Here is a 7,535-nt window from a genome sequence, read left to right as displayed (position 1 = left end):
TTCATCCTGCTTTTCTGCTGTGCTGCAACTGTCCTTAATCTTAAATTTTCTCCCTAAAAAGGTATATTCCCACCACCTTCTGTTGCACTGCCTTTTATTAGCAGAGCTCCATCTGACAGTTACTACCTTGCTTCCCTCCCGCCCACACTGAGTACGTAGCACACACTCGGTTTTTTAACCACTGGGAATATTTATTCTCCTTTAAACAGGCCATTTTTGCTCAAGACAGAATTTCTGGCCCCAGAATGCCAGTTCTCTCAGCAGCATCTCAGGTGGCTCATCTCAGCAGCATCTCAATCAGCTGGTGGAGGTGGGAGCTGATGCCTGATGCCCCAACGGCAAGGGGTTGACGTGCCCTCCCCCAGGTACAGGTGCTAGCCTGGGCTTTTGACGATAGCTCTGGCACCTGGCAAGCCCCTGAACCACAGACTGCCCCGCTTAAACTGTTTGGGAATGCTAGCTGAAGCCTGTCCTGAATTCCTCTGCCTTTTACAAGGCTCCTCCCAATGGCTGCAGCTTGATCTAGGTGGCTGCCTTAGGTAATCTCATTAAATTACAAAGGTGTCAAACACATACTCCTTGCCTTTGTAACTAACATAGCTTTTACACCAAACCAGACAGCTTGCTGCTTCCTGTGTGCTTGCCCGCTTTAGCCGGACATAATTTAGGGCTGGGCTCATCTCTTTAAAAGGTCCTTATAAATCAGAGTTCACCTCTGCCACTGAGCTGCGAGGAGTTTCGCTCCCGACTGCAAGGGAAGCAAGAGTAGGCCTGGGGCTGGGAGAGATGTGGAAGATCTCAGTGTAAATCTGCAGTGGCAGAGATGCCAGGTTAAGATTTCTCGGAACCATGTATGGCTGAAACCTCAGAGTTAACATTTCACTCCCATAGGTTTTCCCCATCCATGGAGTACGTTGAATCACGAGCGAAGCATCCTGACCACCTTTTAGGTTGCCTGGAACAGGGAAGGCAGAGTGTACATCAATATCATAGTGCCTCGGTTCATAAGAGGTGCGAAATATAAGTTTCTTTCAGCTTTTCTCTGAGTTTTTGATATGTGTCTCATTTCAGAAGTGCTAATCCTTCGCTTTAGATAAGAAAGGGTTTTGCAGTGTGACAGGTTTGACCCTGTTGCACAATCCTGAAGCAAGGGGTCCAGCTCACACCCCTAGCTACTTGCACAAAGGAAAACTGTACGCACCATTAAAGGCAGCGGGATCAGGACTGGTTTACAGTGGAGAAGGGGTACAGCACACGGCTGTCCTTGCCTTCCCTGATGAACTCAGACACAGGGAAATGTTAAGATATCGGTGACTTGTTTACAAAGCCCAAATCTGCTGGGATCTGTGCTTGAAGTTTCTTACTTTTGCTGAAAACTGATCATGGAGAATTAGAAAGACAAGCTGTTTTTCCTGAATTTCCTGCTTATACAAAGCTTTCATTTAGTCCCAGGAATTTTATCACCAGTCTGAGCAAAGCATAAGACTGGATAATAAAGTGGGACCTCTAACTTTAAAGACACCACTGGCTTCCTTCTGCCTAATGCACAGTTAATCCTAACAATACACTTGGAGAAGCTGCCTTTTTTAATTTCCTGAGAGACACGAAATTGTACAGAGTACAATTTCTCCACGTCTGTTCTAAGTGTGGCCATGGTGCTTTTAAAGGCCTTGAAGGAATCACTTGGTGCTTGCAATGAAGAATACACATTTTGTCGGTCAAACTTTTAAGCAACTTTTTTTTTTTTATCCATTAGATAAAATAGTAATAGTATTTTCCAGTCTCCAGGTCCTTACCTTGATCTGAAAAAAAGAAGTCAAGTTAAAGTTACTGAAAACTACAGGACATCATCATGTTATAAGACAGGGAGTATTGCTGTCTTTGGGAGCCTGTTCCAGGATGAAATGTTCCTAATAGCTTAAAACAAAATAAAATTAAATGAAACTTGTGACATATTTAATTTATCCTGTGAAGAACAAAGGGTATGTCTCATTTGTCGTCCAAGCCATGGAAATTCCAAGAGGTGCCCCTATTCCAATGTACGCAGTGCCAGGGCAGGTGGGTCTGCACAGACCTCACAGGCGATGCTCCTCACCTCTGTCCCTGATCTGGAGATGTCCCATCATCTCAGAGCTTCTTTTCTGAACAAACTTCAATTTAGGCAAAACAGAACAACTATAGGCAAATGTGGGTTATGGTAGAAGGACAGAAGAGTAGAAGATCTAATTTTAAGAAAATGATGGCATGTACGTGCACGCACACACACATAGAAGATGGGGACCCCCAGCCTGCCAGAGGTCCTTGCAGGCTTGGCAAAAGCCCGTTTCAACTTCTTAATCCTCAGGGACCTTGAGTGACAGCGAGCAGGGGCTGCCCACAAGCAGCTCCTCATGATGCTGCTGTGGCCCTATCGCTGAAGCTGAAGCACAACAGATCTCCCCTCCGCAAGGCCTCCTTCCCTCTCCTCTCCCCAGGCCCCTGCCCAAATATGCACGCCCTCTCCTGACAGCAAAACCACTGCTGCCCCTGGTGCAGCAGGCAGGGAGTCACATCTGCCAAGCTTATGTAGAACCCCTCCAGAGAGTGAACGCTCACCAGGACCTGCCTTTGGGGTCCACTGTAGTGCAAAGGGATCAGAGAACTGACCAGCCAAATAGACAAGGCACATCCCCTCCCTCTGCCTCTCATGCCACAAGACCGGGTTCTCTGTAAGCAAGGCACAAAAAGCAGCACTATTTTTTTTTTAAATGTCGTTTGTTCTCATGAGCAAAGCAAGTAGGATTTGGATCACAGTTGGGCTTCGGTGCACTACAGAAACCTACTATTGCCTTCACTTTTTTAAAATTGCCACATTTGCAAGATGGTCCGCACGCCTCTTTTCATTCTTCAGGCTGTGGTCTTTACAGCATCAAAAGGTCACAGACTGAAGGCTAACAGACTGTGGTCTTCAGAGAAGGTTTCCTTCCTGCTTCTCCAAGAAGCTGCTTAGCAGCCCCTGCCTGTGTGCTATGCCGTAAGAGGTGACAGATTTTCAAGTTTTGTTTGTTCAACTTTGAAACACGGCCTTTTCTTCTGTGGAACTCAGGATGTATTCAACAGGAAACAATAAAGATGCCGGACAGTTTTGGAGAGGAAGTAGGACATTTTAGGTAGGCAAAAAATAATTACTTATGCTGAAAGTGGGTCAAGACACCACAGTGTTTACCACGGCTCTCAGGAAGAGTGCCATGGGGTTTTTAATAACGACAAAAATTCAAGACCTCAGCATTGGGTCCCATCCCAAAAAGTAATACAGTTTCAGGCCAAATGGAAACTAATCCGGCCTATAAATCACGATGCAGCAGATGTAACCCGCTCAGTCCTGTGCCCAGTCACTTTTGGTCGGCTAAAGCTGGTCTTCCAGCCAGCTTTGTTGCGAAGGCATCAAGAGATTGAGCACTCGTCTTCTTCCCTTGCCGTTGCTCCCATTGCTAGTTATGTTCATTGTTTTGGCTGAGGCTAATTTCTCATTTGAATGAATCCAGCTTCACCTTCTGGCCACTAATCTTGTTATGTCTTTCTCTGCAAGATTAAAGGCCCGTTAACACCTACAGTTTTCTCCCCATGAGGGGACTCGCTATACTAGTCACCTTTTACTCTTCCTTTGGATACTCTAAGCGCACTGTGGTCTTTAAATTTGTCAAGGCCAGATGTTTTCCCCAGTCCTTAAGTCATTTCTGCGGTTCTTCTCCCTACCCTTGCCAATTTTTCAACATCCTTTTCAAATGTGGATGCCAGGTCTGGACGCAGCATCCTAAAGTAAAATTACCTCTTCACTCCTATTCAGTATTTTCCTGATTATTTGTTCCAAGAAATACATTTGATTACTATGTAGCTCTGACAATTCTTTTTTGACTGTATGTCCACCTGGGCACCTAAATCCTACTCCCCTGTCCTATATTTTATACCAACTTTCATGAAATATCTTTAAGTGATTCCAAAACACGTTGCAAACATGTAACGAAGACCTCAAGCCTTTTGCAACATATGGAGCAGAGGCCACTTGAAACTGCTCCTCAAGCCCTCAGTTTTCTTCCCCAGCCCACTGCAACAACCCTTGCCCTATATTTTAATACTGAATTTAGTGTGTTTGACACAACTATGGAATGTCCAGTGTATACAGATTTAGGAACTGGAGGATCTGTAAGGAATGAAGTTCAGGACAGCTGGATAAGGAAGATCTGGAGCTGTGAACACACAGGAAGAGCTGAAGTCCATTTTGGGTTTCTGCAGCCTGCGCTCAGCTAGAGCTCGTGGTAACAGGGACACGGTGTAACTTCTAAATCCCTTCTTCTCTTGGAAAGAAGCAGAAGTGATATTATTTTTATGCAGGAACAGACAGTAAATTACCCAAGTTCTATGTGGCAAATGTTACAGGGCTGGCGCATGACTCTTCTAGCTTTGCAGCAAGAAAATCAAAACAAATCAGCTACTTTGTCTCCTCATTTCACGCCCAGGTCCTTGCCCTCTGATCATCCACATGTAATGAAGCCCACCTGCAGTTCTGGAAACAGGCAGATGCCTCTTACTCCCTTTGGGCAACCTGTCCAAGGTTGGTTCTCTCGCTTTTACCCAGATGAAGAACCCAAGTCTAGCAGCTGTGGCACCCTCATGTACCTCCACAGCACTTGTCCCACACCAGTATATGCCCTCAATGCCAATGCTGAAAAATACCACTCTGGACCACAGTAGGGATCTCAACTTATTTCAAGCACCGTGAAGAGAAAAAATATGATTATGGGTGAGAGTGATGAGAACACTACTAAAAATAAAACTGGGACCTAGGGAAGACTGGAGCACAGGGTGACACGCATGGACAGGAGCAGTCTGCTCTTGACGGGCCACCCAAACAAATATGAACTTTTGAATATGAAAATTATTGCTTGGTGGGGGAGCCTGAAAAAGATGGCTGAGGGGGGACCTTATCAACACTTATAAATACTTAAAGGGTGGGTGTCAGGAGGATGGGGCCAGGCTCTTTTCAGTGGTGCCCAGTGACAGGACAAGAGGTAACGGGCACAAACTTGAGCATGGGAAGTTCCACCTAAACGTGAGAAGGAACTTCTTTACTTTGAGGGTGGCAGAGCACTGGAACAGGCTGCCCAGAGAGGTGGTGGAGTCTCCATCTCTGGGGACATTCAAAACCCACCTGGACACGTTCCTGTGCAACCTGCTCGAGGTGACCCTGCTCTGGCAGGGGGGTTGGACTAGACGATCTCCAGAGGTCCCTTCCAACCCTATGGTTCTATGATTCTATGATTGGCTATTTAATTTTGGCTGTTTCCAAATAAAAGGTGTTAAAGTGACAAGTAACCATATGGGGTTTTTTTCCCCCAAATGTCAGTTCTAAAGCTTCATTCTGGAACTAGAGAGCCTCACTGGGATCAGTCTGGCTCATTCAGCCTCAGTAGTAACTGAGTTCCATGGTGTAACTCTGTCTTTGTTCTTTCTCAGCCCATCCCAGGGGCTGTCACTGAAAAGAAACAGGGATAAGTGAGGAAAGCATCTGGCCAGGCCGTCCATCAGTATCAGTGCTACTGATGATGTATGAACCAGAGCAAAGTCCAGCTCATACACCTAGAGCTGTGCCGGCTCATCAGGACTAAAAGGCAAAATTAAAAAAAAATTTAAAAAAGGGGTATCTTTATTTTGTCAGGCAGTAGCCACTCCAGCAATCGGTACACTTGGAAAGCAGTTTTGGTGAGTAGGGAGATACTGTTCTTACTATCTTTTTCTATGTAAAATCATAACACAGAACCTGGCTTTGAGCTCCTCAGCATCTATATACTAAGGCAACATGGTATTGCATCCCCTCTGCCTCTTGCAGAGGGATAAAAACCTGATTTAGCCCTGCTTCTGGTCCAAGGGGGCAAAGTATTTCATTCTTGATGTTTTTGCTGATAAGAAATAACGGGAAACAGCTTCCCTATGAAATATTGTTTTTTTCTTTTTTTCCTTTTTTTTTTTCCTGATATCACCTAAAAAAGCATTTTCAGCCTCAGATCCAAGAGGAGTCTTTTCACATAGGGCATCCTTTTATGTCCCCTGCTAGACTTCTTATCTGCAGGAACCACCCTAAGCCAGACCCTGGGTTAGGTTGGTGCTGAGAAGGGACCAGGGCCTCCTGGGAGCTCTCTTATATTGTGCCTTCCCCAAGCTGCTGGCAAGAGCATCAGCAGCTGTCTGACTTTTTCTGCTGGGTCAGCAGCCCCAAACTGGGACACACTGGTCTAAACCTCCTATTTTGTGACAGCTCTGAGCAACGCGGCTCTGACATACCTGGCAGTGAGTTTTGCACTAGGCTTTTCAGAAGTAACACACTAAATTTCGCCCCTGGCCAAAAAAAAGGAAAAAAAAAGAATGCTGACCCCAGCTAAGGCTAAAGACTCTTCAACACCAGTTAGCAACAGCTTTTTTAGCCATCTAAGTGTCAATACTGGAATATCACTGAAAAGGGCATGTTAGCCAACTAATGCTTCAAAAGGAAAGATATTCACACTCTTCTGCACACCTTTTGCTTTTTAAACACAGTGCTTCTCTGCATGACTCACTCCACTTAGACAGTGATTTATTTTTGTAAATCATGAGACCCAAGCCCACTTGGCCCCAAGGCTAGAAGGGCTGGGGTACCCCGCTGCATCAAACCCTGGGGAGCAAGGACGTGTTGTGGCCCAGCACCAAGGCTGGCGTCATGGCCCCACCAGGAAAGGTGAGCACGTCCCCACTCCTGAGAAGCCCAAACCCCAGGTGATGCTTGACCTGACCCCTTTTTGCTAGAAGCCGTTCCCCTCTGAGGGCTGTGCTGCAGCATTCATCGCGTGGTCCTCATGACAACCCCAGGGCAAGAAGGTGACCTTGACTGCCTGGGTTGGAAAACCAGGTTCTCAGCTGGTGCAAATCAGCACAGCCTCACTGGAGGCCAAGGAGCTATCCCAATTCACCCCAAATGAAATTCTGGGTGAAAAAGGTGAAGACATGTCTCGCAGCCACTCCTCTGATCTCTGGGTATGGAGATTGGGCATCCCAGCTTCCCGGTCCAGTAGTAATACCGACATAGCTGGAAATCACGTGCGGCGTTGTCTTGCTCCGGTCAGCCAAGCAATGCAGAGGACCACTCCTTAGAGCCAGAGAAAGGTTTTTCATTCCCCTGAGTAGCTAAAATTCGACGTCTTCTCTTTTCTGTTGCAGAACCTTCAGTTTTTGCTGCCCTTCACCTTTGGCCACCGGAGGATGTCAGCAGCCACGCAATGGCTCTGCCACCCAGTTGGTCTTATGCAGTTACATCTGCAGTGCGTGACAGGCAGATATTTGCACACACAGGGGACCAGGGTGAGACCCTTTAGCCATGGTGTGAAGGCCAAGCAAAACCACGACAGTCCTCACAAGGCACGGGATCTGTTCCCCAGACTTTCATCAGAAAAACCTCCCATGTGCCCGTGAGGGGCTTGTGTTGGTAGGTGGAGGCCCTAGTTTAACGTATCATCAGAAGGCATAGT

The sequence above is a fragment of the Larus michahellis genome, chromosome 2, assembly GCF_964199755.1.
Source record: "Larus michahellis chromosome 2, bLarMic1.1, whole genome shotgun sequence".
In the NCBI taxonomy this organism is placed as follows: domain Eukaryota; kingdom Metazoa; phylum Chordata; class Aves; order Charadriiformes; family Laridae; genus Larus; species Larus michahellis.
This window is presented reverse-complemented; position numbering follows the sequence as displayed.